Source organism: Miscanthus floridulus, chromosome 14 (genome assembly GCF_019320115.1).
Source record: "Miscanthus floridulus cultivar M001 chromosome 14, ASM1932011v1, whole genome shotgun sequence".
Classification (NCBI taxonomy): Eukaryota; Viridiplantae; Streptophyta; class Magnoliopsida; order Poales; family Poaceae; genus Miscanthus; species Miscanthus floridulus.
The window spans coordinates 92,875,462-92,900,696 of NC_089593.1; the positions used below are offsets into that span (position 1 = coordinate 92,875,462).

Here is a 25,235-nt window from a genome sequence, read left to right on the forward strand (position 1 = left end):
ACACGGATCGCACGATAAGATAACAATACTGTAAAAGTATATGACCGACGTTAAAGTGACATTTAATCCAAAAAGCTAAGTTCATGAAATTTACATAGTCACAGAGAGCGTGGCGTCGCAGGCTCACAAACTTTACTGTGTAGATCTTTCCGTGATGCGGCTAAGATCATTTTTTATACCGACAGGAAGAGATTTCCGATATCCATTTCTTTCATGCGCCAACAAATCCACGAATAAGTTCCACCACATCTCCATACCATCCTGTACACGGCGCTGGCAAGCGAATTAGCCACAACTTATGTAATTAGTTTTATAATTAGCGCATGTTTAGTCCTCCTAATTGATATCTAAAAATTCAATGTGACAGGGACTAAAGTTTAGTCCTAAGATCCAAACACCCCCTAACTCTCAACTCCTGCTGGCTGCTCACTTGCACCACCATGCCTATGTGCCTGCAAGTATATACTCTAATGCTAGAACATCTAAGATGGTCTTTATTGTCCATCCTTTGAAAATATCATAACTTTAAGGTTGCCATTTGTGTATGCTGTAGGATTAGGATGCTTTGCACTGATCCATGAGGGTGTCCATGAGAGTCGAAATTTTTGATGCCATTATGATCTGTAAGCTTACCAATCAGACAGAGACTAACTTGATTGTTAAAATATTTTCAACACTGCTTTCATATACTCCCTCTGTCCCAAAATAGAGTTCATTCTCGCTTCCTGAGAAGTCAACTTTTTTAACTTCGACCAATTATATATAAAAGAATATTAATATTTATAATACATAATTAGTATCATTACATGGACCATTGAATATATTTTCATAATAAACTTATTTGGAGATATAAATGTTGCACGTATTTTTTATAAACCTAGTCAAAGTTAAGAAAGTTTAACCTGCACGCATCCCATAAGGACTTATATTTTAGGGCAGAGAAAGTATATGCTAATGGGAGTAGTCAACTGGAAGTCGTGATGAACACAACAATACTATCATATTATATGCTAATGGGAGCACGAAGAAACGCATGGGAATGGACCTATATACTAATGGTGGGAATATACTAATGTTCTCAAGGAGCGGCCACTTTTTAATTTCAGGTCTACATGCTGGAAACACTAAAATTAAGGGCCAACTTCATTGAGTCGTCTTGCTTGATCTTTACCAATTATCTTGCTTGAGCTTTATGAACAAATTATACCATTGGCAAAGACTAACACATAAAGAGGTAGAAGTTGCAAGAATAAAGCTACGTGGCCTACTATGCACCCGGCCTAAATTTAATATCCTCAAAATTATGGACAATACCATATGATCTGGTTTACGTGGAGATGAAAGATATCTGACCGAGCGAGAGAGTGGCACCGCATGATTGTTTCCTTCCATACATGTGGCCTCAGATGATCGATTTGTTTCTTTCAAAGCAGACGGGGATCGCAGGGATGACAGTTTCTTTTTCTATCGCGTGGTGCATGATTATTGTTTCCTTCCATGCATGTGGCCTCAGGTGATCGATTTGTTTCCTTCAAAGCAGGCGGGGATCGTAGGCGTAGGTAGACGGACAAACCAAAACAAATGTCGCACCAAAAAAATGTCTATACTTTATTTTTTTTAGTTGTAGGAGATTACAACAACCGCTAGTATTATTGGCTTGTCTCCATGTTTAATGAATGAAGATGGTATGCTTTGTTTTGCATCTCATACTTATTGGATTTATAAAATATTTGCAATATTTCGCTGCCACTATAATACTTTCTGGAAATGTTTTTGCACCGCACCTTCAAATCAAAATGTATAAACACAGGCATCTCGTCAACCAAACGCTGCCCTGTCCCTTTCATCCACTCAGGCATAGCTCCAGGACTGCAACCAAACAAGGACATGAAAAACACACTTGCCTGGTCAGACAATCTTGCTATCGGTTACAGGCAAGTCACAGGCAGCTGAAATGCCCAGGCAACTCAACCAGTTAATGCGGAGCACGACCGCGTGCTCTAATGTTTATAGGCCTGTTCACTGGTTGATTTCTGGGCTGGTTTGAACTGACTGATGCTGATTTATTATGAAAGAAAAAAACTGTTGGCTGGCTAATTTGAGCTGGCTGAAACCAACAAACGAACAGGAGATAGATTCCCAGAAAGAATTGAGATATTCTTGAGACCCCAGCGATAAATGAAGCACCACGACCTGTGTACATGAATATTATATATAACAGGTTGAAGACAGTACTATTTCCGAAAGGAAAAAAAAAGAAAAATTGGTTGAGCTATATGTATATATGTCCGCACGAAGATGATCCAAGATAATGCGCTGACACAACTACAAAAGCATGGCACACAAATGCAGAAAATGCAACCCGTGCCCTGTTCGTTGGGCTTATAAGCCGTACTTTTTTAACCAACGAACAATATTTTTCTCTTACAACAAATTAACCAACAGTACTTTCAGCCATAACTTATCAGCTAAGTGAACGGGGCCCAGTCGCTAGCCCTGGTGTCTTCGTCATCAATCATCAAACAAATATGGACTATATACCCTGAGACGGACACAAGCATGTCCAAGCTTTACACAAATATGGACTATATAAGCAGTGGCAAATTCTATTTCCTGTCTCTGATGACTGTACGTGCTCTGTCAAAAGCCAGTAATTCTGCAGCCAGGCCAACCAGCGTTGCCATCTCACTCAATCTCCAGCCAGGCTCAGCCAGAGAATTAAAGTTCAAACCAGCAGCTCAACAAACAAAAGTCAATCGGTACGCCCGTCCACGCTGGACACACCCCTGTTGATGACCCGACGTTAGAAGCTGTCGTTCCTATCCGCTCCCCTGCAGTAACCGCATATTAAAAAAAACACGCATCCGCTCCGTGACCAGCTCCTACCAGCTCCGCCGCGACTCCCGCACGCCTCCCTCTGTACCGCGCCTCCCGCCGGCCTTCCTCTCCACCGCCACCGCGCCTGCACCACCGCGGTGTGTTGCCGCGCGAGGCTGCACCACCAGACTGTTGTTGTCGCCTCCACCGTCGGCACCGTGTGCGCCCTATCGCCGGGGGCCGCACAGCCCCTGCCCGCTGCCATCCTCACGATATTTTTTCCCTACGGGTAAATTGAACCGTGTCCTCCTCTGTTCCTAAACACGCGCGGATCGTAGCCCAGCCCTGCACGGCTCGGTCTCTTCCCTGGGCCAGTCTCTTTGGGCCTTATTACCAGGCCGAATCATTACCACGGACGGCATCCAATAAAGCAAATTGACTATGGGCCATTTCATCCGCATTGTATTTGTGGGGCAGTCCAACGACCGGAAGCGTCATCCCCGGTCCTTCTTCCAATGATGAAAATAAATGTTCTTCCACATGTCGTTTATGTGGGCTCGTTTCCTTTATAATGGTGACCCAATAGGCATGTTTCTCTTATTTTTTTATTTTTCTGCCCTTCAAATCAACTTTTCTTTTCTTTAATTATTCATTTTTTTGTTTCTAATGCAATGAAAAAAAATCAACCTAAAACTATAATATTTTCTTGTGATGATAGAACATTTTTTTAAAACCTATAATACTTTTTCCTTCTGAAGAAAGAAACTGGAACATTTTCTCATAAATAAGACAAATTGTCCAATAAACCTGGAACATTTTCTTTCTCCTTGTTGTGGAACATTATTTGGAAGCTAGTTGATAGAGGGTCTATATGGTTTAGCTGTGAGCTATGAAAAAGTCGTTGATAGAGGGTCTATATGGAGGGAGTATTAGAGTTGAACCAGATTCTTCAAAGGTATATGTTCATCAAATTAAATCTTCAATGTGAATGGTGCAAGCGTTTATATACCTAACAAAAGGAGATGGACAGATGGTAAAATAAAGTATCCAAAATTTGGTTCGGCTCCATTAAGCAGGAAGCAGGGCAATTGTCTCCCAATTATTGTGTGCAGCCAGTGAGAGGTGCAGTTGTGGCTTCTCAGTGAGGGGTGCGCCGTGCAACAGGGGTGCTGCTGCAGTCGCAGCCGCAGCAGAAGGGGTTGCAGGGTAGCGACGACTGCAACAGCCGGCTCTTTGGCATCGAGGACGTACACATCATGCAAGTGCCCAGTCAATCATTTGGAATTTTAGGAAAGTGGTGAGAGCAGTTCAGCAGAAAAACGCTCAAGCAACATATATATAGAGGTAACAAAATACAGTTTTGCTTTTTTTTAAGAAGAGATGGCAAAAGCTTTGCCACGATTTATATTAGACGAAGAAAATAAAAATACAAGTGTCGGCCTAGTTTTTTTTAGTGGAAACACCACTGCAGGCCCCCAATTTTACTAGGTAACACCACATGCAATTTCTGGAGATGACAGAAAGAAGCTTGGACAAAACAGAGTATATCCAAGCATGCATCCATAAGAAAATGATCTCTAATACTAAGATATTTGAGGTTGCAACTAAATAGCGTAACTCTAAACAGTGAAAAATAAATTCAAATATCTGCCATATTAGTGGATTGGTTGGGTTGGAACCAAATTTGGCAGATCTCTACTAAGAGAAAATCTACCTGTAAATCAAGAAATTCAAGAACTTAAATAATATGCCCTCTAGGCTCTAGGCTTTAGCATGGTGTTAAATCTCTGCCATATTAGTGGATTGGTTGGATTGGAACCGAATTTGGCAGATCTCTCCTAAGAGAAAATCTACCTGTAAACCACCATATATATTGCTGATCTTGTCATCAATCGGGAAAAACTTCTATTATATTCAACCAATGTAGCCTGACAACTTTTAAGATCAAACATCAGGCCACATTATGAGAAACACTGAAAGAAAAAGTATACCAGCCATTGCTCAGGGTCAGAATCCCAGCGATCCAGCAAAGGCGGAAGAAATCATTTCATATATTGACACATGAAATCAACTAGAAAAGTAGCTTATTCAGATATTGACATTCATCAACAGACTAAAATTGTTGTATTTCTCAAAAAAAAGTAGCTAGCTTCCAGTTCAGCTCCTAAAATAATAAAGCGAGTTAACAGTACACCTAACAGAGAAACCAATATGAAAGGCACCGAAAGGACCACAACATGTGAATCAAAAAAAATCTCGAATACGCAAAAGGTTTGCGTATCATTGTATCAAGTAGAAGAGTTTAGACAAATATACAGCGCGCTTATATCGAGCGCCGAAGGAGGTCAACCTAACACAGCCACAGCTGGACCATCCTAGCAAGAGACCTCTAGATTCGATATTACATTAAAATAAACAACCATTACCCGACACAACGGTGCGACCTAGGAGGTGACCTTACGTCTTTGTGGCTGCCTGGACTGAACAGCCGGGAATAGCTCGTCCAGCGCTTCGGCTTCGGACACAGTCAGGTCGCCGCCGAAGAGCCTGTCATAGGCCTCCAGCTCCGACGTGGATGTCACTGATGGACCCTTGGTGAAGCCCATACGCTGCATAATCAGCACCTCACCTCGCTTGGAAGCAGATACTCAGTGAATCAAAATAAATCATGAGTCAAACAGGGACCCAACTTATCAATTGATCACAGCTTCCTAGACAAACCAAATTACCAGCAACAAAAAGGGTCAGATATGGACCAAGCCACACTTGCAGTTTCATTGGACAGAAGTTTTCATGAGGCAGTTGACATCCTGTTCTACCAAAACATGAAAAAATCAAGCATGATGCAACAGCAGAACAATGCGCTTCAAATGATTTGGTGACACGTACAAAAGAAAGCAGCATAACACATTATGAGAAACACTGAAAGAAAAAATATGCCAGCCATTGCTCAGGGTCAGAATCCCAGACATCCAGCAAAGGCAAAAAAAATCGTTTCATTCAGAAACCAAAGAGATCAGGTTCTCTTCCAAAAACCAGATGTGTGTCGCATACAAAAGGACGTTTTAAGTTCCACCCATGTTAAGCTACTCTATTTGAAATTGCAAATAAATTTAATAGATTTCCTTGCTATTTAAAAAAAATGTCACAAGGAAAGACGTAAGAGAAACAAAGATAATTATAATTACACAGTATACACGATGCTAGTGTAGGTTTTTTTATAGAAATTAATGCAGATTTATTGGTAGAGAACTGAAAAGAACATAATATCTATTTCTAGAAAAACGTAATCAGGACTTCTGATTAGTGCAGGTTTATTGGTATATGTTTTTTCCGTGGAATTTTGTATACACAGTACCAGCTAAGGCAGCAAGTGATTAGACGGGTGATTAGACCAGGCAAGTACTACCGCTCTGCTTTTCAGAGTAGAAGACTGAGCGCTTCCATTATCAGGTTGGCCACCGGTGGGTTAGCAGCGGTAGTACTTCAGTCTCCTACCTGGATTATGCAGTGTGAAGTTATGCTGCTGCAGACAAATTGTTCTTCTGGCATTCTATACCACTAGTAGCAGTAGTAGCCAAAAAGTCTCGGATGGGCAGGAGTGGCTGTAATAGCGAAACATAAAATCAGTCAAACAGTTCCATGGGGCTCACGTGTGCACGCGTAATTCCAACGTATTGGATAGGAGCAGTAGTTGGGAAAAAAAAACTACAGCTTCCTCATACGTTAGAATGAGCATTAAAATGTATGCCATTTTCAGTGATTCTGCTTGTTGGCATCTCTTTTGTACAGCAAGCTGCAAACAGCAGCAAAAAGTTTCGAGGCCTCTGGCTTCATATTCAGATCCAAACACATCCAAGTGATTTTGTAACCAAGCTAGCTAGAGATCAGAGATATCCATTACTTCTCTCCATGAATAACTACTTATTACAGCCCTTCCACCAGTAGATAAATAACAAATTCAATTTTTTTTTGGAAACAATGGCAGGATCTCTGTCTTTCAATTAAGACGAATGAAGTTTATATACAAGCAAAGGTAGCCAAGCGTGGCGCCAAACACCACGACAGGTTACCCACCCACGCAACGCGGCAGAGTACACACTACCATGAGTCATCGTTGTCGAGCATAGTTGCAAAGCAACCAGCAGCTCCGACTTCCCATGGCAAAACACCGACGACCCATCCTAAGATGTCAGACCAACGGGCCCGAAGCAGGAGGCTGCAACAGGTCATCGTTGCCGAGCTCAAATGGCTCCACGAAGAGCAGCTCCGACTTCCTGCCATGATCCCATGCCCCGCCCACGGCGATTGCCGAGCCTCTAAAGCTGAAAACCTAGCCGTCGGAGAAGGAGGGTTCGACACGTGTTATCGTTGCCGAGCTACCTCCCCTGATGCAGCAGCTCCGACTTCACGATGCAGAACTCGCCGTCTCGCATCAACCGGGCGCCGAGAGGCGGAGGACATCTGCCGAAGGAGACATCACGGCGGAGACGAATTTCCACAGCGACGCCTTCAGGAAGGGTACGACACCGAATGCGTCGCCGTCGCTTGTCCAGGAATGGACCGGGTTTTCACCCGTGGAGGACGTGGCTGGGGGCACAAGAACACGACGCCCCCAACAAGAAAAACGGCGCCCACAGGCATCGCCGTCGCCAAGTCTTTCGCGGTTACGCCCGAGGTGCCCCTAGCACATACGCCTAGCCAAGATGCTGGACCGTAGCCTGCCGCCACTGTCGTCGTCATTGCCATCCCACAGAAGCTTCTCCAGAGGGGCATCGACGCGCCGGCTGCTCACAGCAGCCGCATAGCTGCGTCGGCAGCCACCCCCTCCGATCGAGCAACATGCAGAAACTGGACTTACCCTGCCACGCGTGTCACCCTGCCGCATGCCGAAGCCGTCGCCAGCTATCGTCGCCGGCTCAAGCACCCGCCATCGACGCTGCCGACCTCCGCCAGCCACCGTCAGGCACATGCCCCACCACGGGCGCCGCCCCCTGCCCCGTGGGCACCGGATGTGGCCGTGGCGCCAGACCCAGTGACCCCAGCAGTCGCCGCCGCCTCCACACCAAGGTCGAGGAGGAAGGGGGGAAGCGGAGGAGGAAAAAGGAGCCCCCGCCACTGCCTGGCGCCTGCACGGGCACTGGCCAGCGCCGCCGCAGCCACAGTAGGTTGCCCCACTGAGCCCCACGTGGCTTGCACGAGGGCACACCCCGCCGCCCCGCTACAGCGCCCGCCGCCAACACTACCGAGCGCGAGGAAGAGGAGGAGGCCCGCCCCAGGCCGATGCAGCCGCCACTGTGCGTGCCCCTGGGCGCAGCGGCCCGTACCACGGGCGCCGAACCCCACGAATCCGGCGACAACGCGGCGCCTGGACAGGAGCCTAAAAGCATCTAGGCCCCTAGTTGGGTTTCGGTGATTAATGACAATACAAGATTACTATGACTAACGTGTGTTTTGCAGAGGCAATTAAGTTAGGTCATGGTAATGGAGATCAATTGGGCAATCAAGGTGGTCATGCCCCTACGATGGAAATCGTTTCGATTTTCAAAGGATGGACGACAAGGTTAAGGATTACTAGTTCTAAGTGTCGATTGGACTTGGAGAGACACTTAGAGTAGTTTAGGATTTTGTTTTTCCTTTGGCCGTACTATTAAGGGGGGTATGGACGGGTAGCTTCACCTAGGTGAGTCTAGTGAGTTAGGTGTGGTGCACACTTGTTAAAACTAGCACTAGGTAGCTCCTACATATGCCTAAGATCCTTTGGAGCAAACTTCATTCACATATGATCGAGAGTTGGAAGTGAATGGAGGGTCAAATGCTGACCGGACGCTGGCTCCGGTGCGACCGGACGCTGGCCGCAGGATCCGGTCAATTCATTTGACCAAGGAGATTGCGTCTGGCGTGACCGGACGCTGGAGTGGTCAAGTGACCGGACGCTGAGGTCCAGCGTCCAGTCGACTCTAGTAAGGTTCCAGAAGAGAAAATCTGTGACCGGACGCGTCCGGTCAGTACTGACCGGACCCTGGGGGTTCAGCGTCCGGTCGAGTACAGTAAGGTTCCAGTGAGGGTTTAATGCGACCGGACGCATCCGGTCAGTGATGATTGGACGCTTCCAGCATCCGGTCAACACTTAATCACTGGTGTGCGGGTTGAACTGACCGGAGCGTCCGGTCAACATGACCGGAGCGTCCGGTCACCCCACAGAGGCACATAACGGTTCGTTTTTCAGCCCTTGTTATAAATAGAAGCTCCACTCGTGTGTGGAGGTACTTTTGCTCATTCCAACAGCTGAGAAACACGTTTGTGAGTGCCAAGAAGAGCAAGGTCCTAGTGAGGTGATTGTGATTTGAGAATCCAAGAGAGTAGCCTCATTAGTGAATCAAGAGTAGCAAAGTGTGCATCCACCGTTCTCATTAGGCTTCGCGTGGTCAAGTGAGAGTTCATGCTTGTTACTCTTGGTGATCACCATCACCTAGACGGCTTGGTGGTGATTGGGAGCTTGGTGATCACCCGGCGGAGCTTGTGGGTGACCCAACTCAAGTTGTGAGCGGTTGTGGGTGATTCACCGCGACGGAGTGTCGAAGAATCAACCCGTAGAGAGCACTTGATTCTTGTGCGGATCAAGGGGGAGCTACACCCTTACGTGGGTGCCCCAACGAGGACTAGTGGGGAGTGGAGACTCTCCGATACCTCGGCAAAACATCACCGCGTTCCTCTCTCTCTTTATTTACTTTGAGCATTTACTTTGAGCAATTCAACATTTGTTTTTACATTCATAGAATTGCCATGCTAGAGTAAGTTTGGAACATAGGTTGTAAGTCCTTTGTGCGTTAGATTAATAGAAACACTTTTCTAGGCACAAGGGGTTAATTGGGCTAACCGTAGGATTTAATTATTGCAAGAAAATTTAGAATTAGCCCAATTCACCCCCCCCCCCCTCTTGGGCATCTTGATCCTTTCAATTAGTATCAGAGCCTCGTGCTCACGTTTTTAAGCTTAATCGCTTTGAGCAAGATGTCTCACGGGGATGGACCTCCTCCTATCTTTGAGAGAGATGACTTTCCATATTAGAAAATTCGCATGGAGGCGTACTTAGAAGCTCTAGACGTTGGTATACTTAGAGCCACCTCACAAGGCTTCCTAAAACCTCAGGATGCTACTAACTTACAAGGCGATGAGGTTAATTATGAAAAGTGGAATGCAAAGGCTCGGAACATCATCTTTAGAGGCCTTTGCGAAGATGTGTTCAACCGCGTAAGGAACCACAAAGACGCCCATGCACTATGGTCGGACGTTTGTGCGCTCCATGAGGGAACCAAGAGTGAGTGTGAGGAACGCTATCATCTTGTAATTAAAAAGCTAAATTCATTTGAGATGCTTCCCAAAGAATGTGCTAATGAGATGTATTCATGTTTGAATGTTCTTGTAGAGGAAGTCAATGGGCTTGGACTTACTCAAATGTCACCATCCGACGTTGTGAGAAAGATCTTGAGTATCCTCCCCATTGACAAATATGGGCATATTGTGACCGTGCTATATCAAGGTGATCTTTCTGCCGCTACACCGACACAAATCTTGGGAAAGATCAATGCTTATGAGATGTACATGCACATCACGCCACAAGATGGCTCATCCTCTACCAAGAAGAAAGAGAAGGACTTAGCATTCAAAGCTAGCCAAGATAAGGGCAAAGCAAGACTTGAGTATGAGAGCTCAAGTAATGAAGAAGATGATGATGAAAATCTTGCTCTCATGGTGAGAAAAGCCGCCAAAATGCTAAAGAAGCTAAACAAGAGTGGCATCAAGTTCAACGGTAAGAAGAAGAAGTTCTTCACAAGCTCTAGAAGAAAGCCAATCTCCAAAATGGATTGCTTCAATTGTGGTGAACTTGGTCATCTAGCACATCAATGCACCAAGCCCAAGAAAGACAAGTTCAAGAATAAGAACAAGGGCAAGAAAGATGATTCAAGTAACAAAGATAAAGATGAGAAGAAGAAAAACAAGCCATACAAGAAGAGAGATGGCAAAAAGAGGGACTTCCACAAGAAGAAGAAGAGTGGAAAGGCCTACATCGTCGGTGATTGGCTCACGGACATTGATTCATCTAGTGGATCATTCGATGATGATAGTGAAGATGAGAAGGTGGCCGCCATTGCTATTGATCTTTCATCTTCACCGCCACCATCGCCATCATCCTCTATACACCTATGCCTTATGGCCAAGGGTGAACGCAAGGTAACTAATAATGATGATAGTAGTGATGATGAGCAAGCTAGTGATGATGATAGCGATAGCGATGATGATGATTCATCTTCATATGATGATCTTGTCAAAATACTAAGAAAATACACTAAGATCATTAGAAAGAGTAGAGCTAAAAATAAAAAGCTTGATGCTAAAAATGATTCACTCTTAGCAAAATGCGATACATTGGAAAAGGCTAATGTTGAGCTTAAAGAAACAAATGATGCTATATCATCCAAACTCAAGGAGCTCAAATCTTCTAAGAAAGAGCTTAAAGATAAACATGATAAACTTGAGTGAGTACACAATGAGATCATCACTAGCCACAACAAGCTAAAAGATGAATATACAACTCTAAAGATAAATTATGATACTCTTGTTATTGCTCAAGAATTTTTACCAAATGAGCCACATGATGCTACTAACCATGTTGTTAAGATTGATATAGCTACATCATGTGATGATTTAATTGATGAGAGCATTGAGCAAGGATCTAGTGGCAAAGGCAAGAAAGTGGTTGAGTGCAATGACTATGATGAATATGTCAAGCTCAAGAATGCAAATGAAAAGCTCATGAAAGATCTTGAAGAGATGAAAAGCCACAACACCATTGTGCTAGAAACTCTTGATCATGATGAAGAGTTGATCCTTGAGAATGAGAATCTCAAAGAAGAGAACAAGAAGCTCAAGGAAGAGAAGAACAATGATGTTCTCAAGGAAGAGAACAAGAAGCTCAAGATGGAGAAAGGGCATCTTAAGATGGGATTGAGCAAGTTTGCAAGAGGCAAGCATCTCCAAAGTGAGCTACTCATGAACACCGTCATGAAGATGGATAGAAGTGGCATTGGATATGTGGCGAGTATAGAGAAGAAGAAGGCTCAAGTTCAACAACAACAATCAAAGCCAAAGCTAAAGCCAAAGAGATGTTTTGAGTGTGGACAAGAAGGTCACTTTTCTCATGAGTACCAAACTCCACCACCACAACCCTTGCCCAAGCATGCTAGACCCTTTGTCTTCAATGCTCACTACATGCTTGGAAAGGATTCTAGTGGAAAGATGAAAATCATGTTCTTAGGACCCCCTAACAAGAATAGGCCTAAGAAGATTTGGGTGGCTAAGTCACTTGTTGAGAAGGTGAAGGGCCCTCAACAAGTTTGGGTTCCTAAAGCTTGAATCTCTTGTGTATAGGTAAACTACAAGACCGGTGGAAGTCATTGGGTTATTGATAGTGGTTGCACTCAACATATGACCGGTGATCCTCGTATGTTCACCTCACTAGATGAAGAGGTAGATGGATAAGAGAGAATAACATTTGGAGATAACTCAAAGGGCAAGGTTAAAGGATTGGGCAAAGTGGCAATATAAAATGATCATCCATCTCCAATGTGCTATATGTTGCTTCATTGAGCTTCAACTTGCTATCCGTTGGACAATTGTGTGATCTTGGCTTCCAATGCTTGTCACCGAGAAGGAGGTTGTTGTATCCAAGGTAGATGATAATCAAGTGATATTCAATGGATTTAGATACAACAACTTATATCTAGTGGACTTCACCTCCGAAGATGCAAATTTGAAGACTTGCCTATTCACCAAAATAACACTTGGGTGGCTATGGCATAGAAGACTTGCTCATGTTGGGATAAGCTCACTCAAGAAGCTTATGAAGAATGATTTAGTGAGAGGGTTGAAGGATGTGAAGTTTGAAAAGGACAAGTTTTGTAGTGCATGTCAAGCCGGCAAGCAAGTTGCAAATACTCATCCAACCAAAGCTTTCATGTCAACCACAAGAGTGCTAGAACTCCTTCATATGGATTTATTTGGACCAACAACATACAAGAGTTTGGAAGGAAATCTTTATTGTCTTGTGATTGTTGATGACTATTCAAGGTATACATGGGTATTCTTTCTTTATAACAAATCCGAAGTTGCATCTTGCTTCAAAAAGTTTGCCAAGAGAGCTCAAAATAAATTTGAAGTGAAGCTCAAAAAGATTAGAAGTGACAATGGGAAAGAATTTGACAACACAAACATAGAAGCCTATTGTGATAAAGTTAGAATCAAACATGAGGTCTCCGCAACATACACTCCCCAACAAAATGGTGTAGTTGAGAGGAAGAACCGGACATTGATCACTCTTGCAAGAACAATGCTTGATGAGTACAACACCCCCGAAGCTCTATGGGCGGAAGCAATCAACACCGCATGCTATGCATCCAACCGCCTATTCCTTCAAAAGTTCCTTGGCAAGACACTTTATGAGTTGCTCAATAGGAAGAAGCCGGACGTCTCCTTCTTTAGGGTGTTTGGTTGCAAATGCTACATCTACAAAAAGAGGCAACACCTAGGGAAGTTCCAAAGATGTTGTGATATTGGTTTTCTTGTTGGTTACTCATCAAAGTCCAAAGCATATAGAGTATTTAATTATGCCACTGGCTTAGTGGAAGAAACATATGATGTGGAATTTGATGAATCTAACGGCTCCCAAGGAGCACATGAGAATCTTGATGATGTAGGTGATGAACCATTGAGGGAGGCTATGAAGAATATTCCGGTGGGAGACATCAAGCCAAAAGATGATGAATATGATGTACAAGTCATTGATCAACCTTCTTCATCAAGTGTGCCACAAGATGATGAAAAAGATGGGAGAGTAGAAAATGAAGATACTCATATCTCCCATGAGCAAATGGTGGTACAAGCACAAGATGTTGATGCTCCACAACCACCTCCTCAAGTGGTCAATAGAAGAAATACACCTCTCCTACAAGATCATCCACAAGATCTCATCATAGGGAGTCCATCAAAGGGTGTAATGACTCGATCTTAAAAACTTGCTTCATTTATTGCTCATCACTCTTTTGTCTCTTGCTATGAGCCTACCAAGATAGAAGAAGCTCTTAAAGATCCAGATTGGATAAATGCCATGCATGAAGAGTTGAACAACTTCACTCGCAATGAAGTTTGGACTCTTGAAGAGCGACCAAAAGGTACAAGAGTCATTGGAACAAAGTGGGTGTTCCACAACAAGCAAGATGATCAAGGTGTTGTTGTGAGGAATAAGGCAAGACTAGTTGCAAAGGGGTTCTCCCAAGTTAAAGGTTTGGATTTTGGAGAGACCTTTGCACCGGTTGCAAGATTAGAAGCCATCTGTATCCTACTTGCATATGCATCACATCATGAAATGAAACTATATCAAATGGATGTGAAAAGTGCATTTTTAAATGGCTTTATTAATGAACTAGTCTATGTTGATCAACCTCCTGGGTTTGAAGACCCTAGATATCCTAATCATATTTATAGGTTGTCCAAGGCACTATATGGGCTTAAGCAAGCCCCAAGAGCTTGGTATGAGCGCCTTCGGGACTTTCTCATTGAGAAGGGCTTCACCATTGGGAAGGTCGACACCACACTATTCACTAAGAAGCTTGATGGGCATATCTTCATTTGTCAAGTATATGTTGATGATATCATTTTTGGATCATCAAATGAAGACTCATGTAAAGAATTTGGTGAATTGATGTCAAAGGAGTTTGAGATGTCAATGATTGATGAGCTTACATTCTTTCTTGGTTTTCAAGTCAAGCAAATGAAAGAAGGCATCTTCATCTCTCAAGAGAAATACACAAAAGATCTTCTCAAGAGATTCAAGATGAATGAATGTAAGTCAATCAAGACACCAATGCCTATCAATGGACATCTCGACCTAGATGAGGGAGGTAACCTGGTTGATCAAACTCTCTACCGTTCCATGATTGGTAGCTTGTTATATTTAACCGCATCTAGGCTCGACATCATGTTTAGTGTGTGTATGTGTGCTAGATTTCAAGCTAATCCTAAGGAAACACATTTAATTGCCGTAAAAAGAATCCTTAGGTATATTAAACACACACCAAGCATTGACCTATGGTATCCCAAAGGAGCTATATTTGAATTAGTTGGCTATTCTGATTCGGATTATGCCGGTTGCAAAGTTGATAGAAAAAGCACATCCGGAGGGTGCCATTTGCTTGGTAGATCACTTGTGTCTTGGTCCTCCAAGAAACAAAATAGTGTGGCTTTGTCCACCGCCGAAGCGGAATACATTGCCGCGGGTGCTTGTTGTGCACAAATATTATACATGAAACAAACTTTGCTAGACTATGGTGTAGTTCTAGAAAAGGTACCTCTTTTGTGCGATAATGAAAGTGCAATAAAACTTGCAAATAATCCGGTTCAACACTCTCGCACCAAGCACATAGATATCCGCCATCACTTTCTAAGAGATCATGTTGCTAAAAATGATATATCACTAGAAGGTGTAAGAACCAAAGATCAATTAGCGGATATCTTCACTAAACCGCTAGATGAGGCTACATTTTGTAGATTGCGGAATGAGCTCAATGTACTTGATTTTTGTAACTTCACTAAAAGATGAGCTTGTGTTGTCCCTTGCATATATTGTAATATACAACATATTTAACGCTTTATAATGCATATAGGGTTTGTCTAACATGGTTAAGATAACCGCCGAAAAGCGTGTGAAGAAGCTTAACCTTGGATCAAACTTGACAAGCAACTAGATTTACTTACAAGTATTGCATATGCATGGATGTTGTTTTGTCATTTTGTTTCATTTGCCCTCTTATTGCCTATTTTCTTAAAAAGAATTATAGCCTAAGGCAAAATATTTTGAAAAATATGAGGGTTTGAGAGAGGTCACTCACATCAGTCCCAATTGGTGTTTATTTGGATCTTATTTGAGTTGGGACTTGATTGGGAACAGGCAGCACGAAGGAACATTGAAGATTTGCTGGAAAAGAGTGACCGGACTCTACAGTCCAGCGTCCGATCAGTTCACAGGAGGTGAACTCGCTGCGAAGGAGTGATCGAACTCTATCTTTCAGCGTCCGGTCAGAAGACATCTCAGCATCCGGTCGTGTGAAGAAGACGAAGGCTAAGTTGACCGGACTCTGGCTGCGTCCGATCGGTGTCCACCGGACACATCCGGTCACGATTCTAGAGGGATTGGACCTCTCTGGAATCGATCGGATGCTGGGTGGTAGCGTCTAGTCGCTACCACCGGAGCGTCCGGTCAGTAGGAATTGTGCGGACTTCGATCTCTGTTTTTATTTCCTAATCTGTTTTGCTGGGACCCCTTTATAATCAATCTGGCCATACCTAGCACCGCATCCGCCCATGCCCTAGCCAGCCTCCCCACGCCGACACCGACGCAGCTCCTCGCACCGCCGCAGCCGTGCCCTCACGCCGTCGCAGCTCCTCTGCGCCAGCACCGTCGCGCCAGCCTCACCGTGCCGCCGCGCCCTGCCTCTCGCGCAGCTCAAGCTCACCGCCGTAGCATTTTCCCTGCACTCCTAGGATCCTCCCGCGCACCTCCACAGCCGCCGTGCCACCACAACACCGCAGAGCCGAGCCCCGGTGCCCTAGCGCCGTCGTCAGTCCACGTCACTGATTCATAGCCGCAGTGCTATTCTCACCCATTGCTCCACGCCGGGCTGTCAATTCACCGCTCAACCCTAACCCTAGCCGGTTCCGAAGGTTTCCCGTGGATCGCTTTTCTTTTCTCCTCGGATCGTCGGTTCGTTAGGTAGCAAGCCAGTCGCTTCAATTTCGTACCTACATTACTTGCTCTCTTAGGGTTTCGCATCTATTAGAAATATCGTATTTATTCGTATATCTATCTATTCCATCGTGCAATGAGTCGGTGCCTTTGAGGTGATAGGTGCTGTTGTCAATTAACTCAGAGCCAAGCTTGCGAGTACGGATCGAGGCCAAGCCTCGAAAGTGTCAGTAGATAGTTGATCTTGTCAGCGACAGTGGTTCTAGTCAGATCAGATGGCTCGCACCAAGAATGTTGGTGGTGGTCCAAGAGATGATGATCGGAGGCCTCCGCCTCGCCTGCCTACAGGTCCTAAAGGTAAGGCAACGAAGAAGGTTGCATCAAAGAAGCGCAAGTACCCTGATACAGAGACAGCTAGAGCAGCTACAGTTGCTGAGGCCACAGAGCGTGCCGAGAGAGGAGGAGCTCGTAGTGGAGTGGTTATTGTAGATCATCTGTCACCAGAGGCGTAGGGCAGACTTGAGCATATTGAGCGTCTTCATGGTAGTCCACCTAGGACTGTCATGATGGCAGGATGACGTCTTCCCATTGTGGATCCTCAGCCTTAGGGGGAGTCACAGCAGGAGCCACAGCAGCAGCCCCCACCAGCAGAGCTGATAGAGCAGACTCAAGAGGATGAGCAGGCCGAGGAGGCCGAGGAGACCGAGCAGGCACCCCAGCCACAGCTACGCCGCTCTAGTCGTACCCATGTTCTAGTCTCACCGAGGCCGCCGACACAACGGAGGGGTTCTCGTCCACCGCCTCGATCACAGGGTTTGCCTCCAGTGACCCATCTTGACCTGAGGGCCGCCACGGCCAAGCAGGTGCAGCAGCTGAGGTTCGTGGACTTCGAGGTGTGGTTTCCGCCTAGGAGGGATGAGAGAGCATCTGAGGAATTCTACACACCACTCCAGGAAGATTTCTACAATGCATATCTAAACAGTGGAGCAGTTTTCAGATCTCAGCGGGTATGCAGCATTGAGGCTATAGTCGCAGCAGCAGGAGAGCACATTCGCACCTACCTTGCATATCTGTCAGGGTCGATAGATTTGATAAGATGGATAGGATTATATGTTTCATCTTGGGTTCATCAGTTCTATGCTTCTCTCTATATTGACCCGCACCATAGATATATTCACTTTGCATTCAGAGGCAGAGACTACCGACTGACGAGTCAGAGGGTCAGGGAGATACTGAGGCTACAGGAGCAGCCCGTCAGGTTACATGAGGTCTGTTATGGACAGACAGAGCCTCCTAGGTGTCCTCATGGTGGTTTGGTGTCCCCTATAGATCTTGTGCGACACTGCTTCAAGGAGCCATTTGGTGAGGGCTCATGCAGGAACCCTAGTGATCTTACTCTGATTGCTCGAGTTCTAGAGGCTATTATGAGGAGGACACTGCTTCCCAGGATGGGATATAGGGAGGGCCTGACACGTATCCAGCTATGGCTTCTCAACGCCCTGATGCAGCAGACAGTGTTTGATGTTTGGGATCTTCTTCTATCTGAGATGGAGGACACGATAGCTGAGGGCTTCAAGGGTCGTAGGCAGCTACCCTATGCTCACTGGATCACTTTCATTATCCTCAAGGTAGTGACAGTTAGGTCACCAAAGATGGTTGCAGAGTATAGAGGTGCCACCACCGAGTTTCCTGCTTATAACCTGGCACAGAGGATCAGACATAGCACGCCACAGGCACCCAGTCAGCCTCACCGTCGTCCAGATATACCAGAGTCTACAGCTCATCAGGATGAGATTATTAGAAACATAGCAGCTACTGAGGAGCAGTAGCTTGAGGCCTAGGAGGAGAGGAGCAAGTCTAGTGACAGTTCGGATGACGACTACCTACCTATTCCTCAGATGCCTACACGCAGACATGATGTAGAGACTGACAGTTCTAGCTCCGCTCCACCTGCACCGCAGACGGACCCCGCTTTGATTGCTATCCTTGAGCGGATGCAGCAGGATCAGGCTAGACAGGCTTAGGAGACCGCTGCTAACTTTGCACAGTTTCAGGCTCGTCAGGACAAGTTCCAGCGACAGCAGCAGGTCCTCCAGCAGCAGCAGCAACAGATGCATCAGCAGCAGTTACTCATGCATCAGCAACTTTTGGGATTCATGCAGCATGTAGTGATAGCCATTGGGGCCCCACAGCCATAGCTTTCGCCCTAGATTGGTCAGCCTACTACCACTATGACGACTCCAGTAGTACAGCCCAGTGGGCTTCAGAGTCAGGGACAGCCTCGAGCTCCGTTTGCTTCACCGACAGTACATGTGTCCCAGTGGTTATCCTCGCCAGTGATAGCCCCACATTTCACACCATTTCAGACGGGCTTCACACCGGATCAGTCACCCTCACTATTTGTGCCTGACACGTTAGTCTCTAGGAGTCTTGGAGCATCTTTTAGCGAGTTGACAGGGATGCCCACACTGCCACATATGCATGCTGCCAGTCCTTCTACAGCAGCTCCCGTCGTCGTGACTACTCAGAGGCTCCCTTCTTCTGTCGCATCTTCAGATCCTATGATAGACATACCAGCAGCATCATAGGCTGTACCTGCCCTAGCTCAGACCCAGACCACTTCAGCGACGCTTCTAGCCATAGAGGGTCAGTTAGTACAGAGCTCAGGGTCAGATGATGATGGCGCCCAGTTCCAGCTTGCCCCTCGTACCTCAGCGCCCGGCTCGTCCGCTACAGTCCCACCGACCGACCCTTAGGTTTTGGTGTTTGACGCCAAAGGGGGAGAGGGTTCGAGTTTGTAGACTCAGGAGGAGCAACTTTTAGGGGGAGCCTACTTAGCTATTAGTCTATTATATACATTTAGAGTTTTATTTGTGTGATACACTATTACTATTATGCATTTGTGTGTTTACTTTCATGCATACTATTATATCTATGTGATAGTGATATCTACGTGATTGTGTTATATGACATGTGTACTCTCTACTTTGAATTCCTTTATATGTCATATCACTTGTGTTATGCTCATTTGCCTTTGCTTCCGCGTCTTACTCCGATGCAAATGAGCTTTATTACTTTACTCATGCTTATTTCATATCTTTTGAGTACATCATGTTGGCTTGGGTCATATAAGCTTGCCTAACTCTTTTGTTCCTATTGACAAAAGCTTATATGAACCAAGCATGCCAAAAACCTCACTCTTTCACATATACGAGGTGGTATTGTCATCAATCACTAAAAAGGGGGAGATTGAAAGCATCTAGGCTCCTAGTTGGGTTTCGGTGATTAATGACAATACAAGATTACTATGACTAACGTGTGTTTTGTAGAGGCAATTAAGTTATGTCATGGTAATAGAGATCAATTGGGCAATCAAGGTGGTCATACCCCTACGATGGAAATCGTTTCGGTTTTCAAAGGATGGACGACAAGGTTAAGGATGACTAGTTCTAAGTGTCGATTGGAGTTGGAGAGACACTTAGAGTAGTTTAGGACTTTGTTTTTCCTTTGGCCGTACTATTAAGGGGGGGTATGGATGGGTAGCTTGACCTAGGTGAGTCTAGTGAGTTAGGTGTGGTACACACTTGTTAAAACTAGCACTAGGTAGCTCCTACATATGCCTAAGATCCTTTGGAGCAAACTTCATTCACATATGATCGAGAGTTGGAAGTGAATGGAGGGTCAAATGCTGACCGGACGCTGGCTCCGGTGTGACCGGACGCTGGCCGCAGGGTTCGGTCAGTTCATTTGACCAAGGAGATTGCGTCTGGCGTGACCGGACGCTAGAGTGGTCAAGTGACCGGACGCTGAGGTCCAGCGTCCGGTCGACTCCAGTAAGGTTCCGGAATAGGAAATCTGCGACCGGACGCGTCCGGTCAGTACTGACCGGACCCTGGGGGTTCAGCGTCCGGTCGAGTACAGTAAGGTTCCAGTGACGGTTTAATGCGACCGGACGCGTCTAGTCAGTGATGATCGGACGCTTCCAGCGTCCGGTCAACACTTAATCACTGGTGTGCAGGTTGAACTGACCGGAGCGTCCGGTCATCCCGCAGAGACACATAACGGTTCGTTTTTCAGCCCTTGTTATAAATAGAAGCTCCACTCGTGTGTGGAGGTACTTTTGCTCATTCCAACAGCTGAGAAACACGTTTGTGAGTGCCAAGAAGAGCAAGGTCCTAGTGAGGTGATTGTGATTTGAGAATCCAAGAGAGTAGCCTCATTAGTGAATCAAGAGTAGCAAAGTGTGCATCCACCGTTCTCATTAGGCTTCGCGTGGTCAAGTGAGAGTTCGTGCTTGTTACTCTTGGTGATCGCCATCACCTAGACGGCTTGGTGGTGATTGGGAGCTTGGTGATCACCCCGCGGAGCTTGTGGGTGACCCAACTCAAGTTGTGAGCTGTTGTGGATGATTCACCGTGACGGAGTGTCGAAGAATCAACCCGTAGAGAGCACTTGATTCTTATGCGGATCAAGGGGGAGCTACACCCTTGCGCGGGTGCTCCAACGAGGACTAGTGGGGAGTGGCGACTCTCCGATACCTCGGCAAAACATCGCCGCGTTACTCTCTCTCTATTTACTTTGAGCATTTACTTTGAGCATTTACTTTGAGCAATTCAACACTTGTTTTTACATTCATAGAATTGCCATGCTAGAGTAAGTTTGGAACATATGTTGCAAGTCCTTTGTGCGTTAGATTAATAGAAACACTTTTCTAGGCACAAGGGGTTAATTGGGCTAACCGTAGGATTTAATTATTGCAAGAAAATTTAGAATTAGCCCAATTCACCCCCCTCCCTCTTGGGCATCTTAATCCTTTCAGAGCCGCCGCCACCGTCTCCCAGCGCCCGCCCAGGCGCTGCCCGCCGGAGATCCGCGCGGATCCGGCCCTTGGACCGCCGGATCCGATCGCCAAAGCGAGGAGACCGCCGCCGAAGACGCCAGCGCCACCACCAGCCTCAGTCACCTCGCCGAGCCCTAGGAAGCCACACGCGAGCTTGTCCTCGACCGCCGCAACTCCCACCGCGAAGAAGAGCCTCGCCGCTGCCCTCCCGGCAAGCCGCACGGCCATGCCGTCGGCCCGCTCCGGCGACGGCGCGGCTGGAGAGAGGGAGGGAAGGAAGAGAGGCGCTAGGGTTTGGGTCGCCTCCCGTGTCGCCTGCGTGGAGGCGACGGGGGGCCGGGCCTTCGGTCATCTCCCCAACTACTTCTAACAAATTCAAATTACAACCCTTTCACCAGCAGGCAAACAAAAAATCCAATACTAGACCAATTCTATATAGGCACGGCAAGGCCTACATTTCTAGTAGTATAATCTAAAGGATCAGCAGTTACAAATTCTTGCAAATGGAGTGGGCTAGTATCTGCCTAAACAAACACTCAGTGCATCGACCAAAATTGTTTTTGGATATGCGGTAGCAGGCCAAGAAAGCCCCGGCACGGCCAAATGCTGTGCTGCCCACTCTCAGTGTGCACACGCAACTTATTCTCAAACAACTCATATTATTCTTTTGTGCAAGAAGGGAGTATACTTGTACAAGGAGTATATACAAGGAAAAGAAAGTAATAATAATATAGTGAAGCAAGCATTCGGCACAAAAAAAAGAGCATCTGCAGCTAATAATTGGATTGGAAGCAGCGTATATATTTGTTTCAATCTACATCAGTACGAACTAAGAAATAGTATAACCGTGAAGATCCATTCAATTCATCTTCTCTGATTTAACTCTGCTTGAGACGCATCACTATTGAACTCCTCTTTACAGCTCTTCACAACGACATGAATGACTAACTGCTGGGTTACATGGATCAGTATCAATGGATACTTGACCATGATCTGTCATGCCATCTGCGCCATTGAACCAAAAATCAAGTCATTGTTGACAAAGAAAACGATTAGGTCTTGTTTGAACTTTGAAGCTAGCTCCTCTCCAACATCAAGCAAATAAAGCATATAATGTGCATCAAAGCAAGGAATGACCATGTGTACAGAGTGTCCATACAGAAGATTATATTGAGCATCATCGCCTCCAAGAAAATGTGTATGCATTGTATTACTGCCATTTGACGCAGAGATAGTGACAGTGAGATAAATTAATTCTACTGATAGTACTCACAGAACAAAACTATATCGATAGAATGAGGAAGGAAATCAACGAGCTGAGACAAAAGGGCAGAAACACGTGTGTACTGCTAGTATCTGTCATAGTACTAATACTAAAAGTGTTCTGCCACATGCCATAGTGCCAGCAGAGATGGGGGGGGGGGGGGGGGGGGGGGGGGGGGGGGGGAGCAAAACAACACTCATACATAAAGTCATAGTTATAGATACGTACCAGCTGTCATTTTGACCTTCAAGTGCTGCAGCTCACATCCGCCATCGCCATTCTGCTCCTCAACTTGAATTGCTATAGGCCACTTGATGTTGCCGGACAACCTGGGTGCATGTAAACAGAGTTCCTCAATGCATCACTCTGCTGCTCTTTTGTTGGTTTACCATCCACACACAAACTGGTTATGCTCAGAAATGACAACCATTAGAAACGACAATAATTTCATGAACTAGTAAGTGCACGTGCATCTCTGACTTTCTTCAACAAATTATATGCGGTCTCAACTTTGTCCATATCCAAAAGCTTGTGGTTCAGTTTCCTGTAAACAATTTTCCCAAGACAGAAGCCATTCCACAGTTATTCCTCCACCAGACACAGCAGCATCAACCTTACCCACATTGCAAAGCCCATTTACAACAAACTCGTAAATCTCTTTTATCAGGTTGATATAATGATATCTGCACTCCTGCATCTCTTCCCAAATATCCAAAACAAAATCACTCTTCCCAAATTTAGTCAGCTTTTCTAGCAAAAGCTTATAAGCTTTCAAGGATATTACACAACCAGCATTCCTACTCTTTTTGATATCATCAAAGCAGCATGGGGTGGTCCAAATGTACACAATAGATTGATAAATGATGTTATCACCCCGGTATTTGGCAGAACTCCTCGAGCCAACATGTCATCAAACATGTGGAGTGCATCAGCTAACCTGCGACCTTTCAGAAAGGCTTTAATTATCTTGGGGTACATGTCAACGTTTGGGGGACAATTCTTTTCCATCATATCCTTGTAATCCTTGATGCACATATGCAAATCCCCAACAGAAATAAAATTGAAAATAAGTGCATTGTACGTCACCGTAGTTGGACCATATCTCATATGTACCATATTCTCAAACTCCCTGAGTGCGTCTCAGTCTGCCCGGCTCTACCCGATACCGCAATTAGATGGCAATGTGAAACCACATCTGAAACCAGCCCATCCTCCTGCATCTTTGTCCAAACCTCCTGCAATTTATCAACACTCTAAACCTAGCCCAGCCACCCATGACATCATTGTGCACATGGTTATCAAGACCAAGCAACTCCTTACGAGAAGCCTGCAAAAGCAAGCTAGCAAGACCTACATGTGACCTCCAGGAAAGATACCTGATGAGGACGGTAAATGCCTCCTTTCTGTGGCAGGCTTTCCCAATTCTAAATCCAAATTGGTCGGTACTGAGCACCTCAACAGCCCTACTGACATGCCTAGTGGCAACTAGGCGATCCACGAGGACCTCCAGCATCTTCAGGTCCGGGAAAATGTAATTTCTGCGCATGATCTGAAGGGCGCCATCGAGAAATCAAAGAATTTTTTTCCTCCCCAATGCCCTGATGACAATGTTGCAGGTGTGGACGGATGGGCGAGGTTTGGAGGTAGGTATCACCCAGTCGAAGGTGACAGTGGCAGCACCTCTGAGGTCACTGGCATCGACGACATTGGCAAGCACCTCCGGTGAGAATGCCATGGCGACGCCAAGGCCTGTGGAGGATCGCGCCCGGTAGAGCGCGGTGCGACCAGGGGGCTTGCAGAGGAAGACCCCACGGAGGCAATCTGCGGCAGATAGGAGCATGGGGGTAAGGCAGGAGGAGAGTTGGTAGGATGAAGAATAGTAGGGAGTGGAGGTGGATTGGTAAGGGGAGTGGAGGGGACGGGGCGGAGTGAGGAGATGACCATGTCATCAGCGGAGGCGGAGGTGGACTAGCTGTGACAACTTTGGAGGAAGAGGAGGCACCGGGCTGCCATCTGTTTGCCTCCTCAGCAACCCCTTCACGCTCAACGACAACTCGATCGGTGCACTTTGTCTTTCGCAGCGACAATCCTGGTCAGAGATAGGAAGGAAACCACCACGTCCAGTAGTGCCCGTGGTTGCGAATGGCAGATGGCTTGGGAAAGACGATGCAGAGATGCAATGGCGAGAGGGGCGGAGCTTGTGAACCGTGTGCCAAACACCACCACCGGCAGCGTACCCACACCCATCTCCTTGAGGGCATCCCACCTGACATGCAGCAACAGATGTTTAGAATTAGTCGAAACATAAAGGTTTAGAGCTTGCGGAAAAGGTTCAAAGGTTCAGAGCTTGTGAACTGTGTGTCAAACAAGCACACAACTTCACCAAGATTTTTCCAATTCATTGAATAAAAATGTCAAGAGCACAAACTTGCTGTTTGGTTCAACTTTTTCATGCTAACCAGGGATGAGGAGGAATCATTTTGATCTAATCAACTGCAACTGATGATTCTCAG

At 45.8% G+C, this 25,235-nt stretch overlaps 1 pseudogene; it reads right to left on the reverse strand.

The window, feature by feature from the left end:
* Window positions 1–22,103: 22,103 nt before the first annotated feature.
* Window positions 22,104–25,235, reverse strand: part of LOC136505182 (putative pentatricopeptide repeat-containing protein At5g43820) — a 52,560-nt pseudogene continuing 49,428 nt past the window's right edge.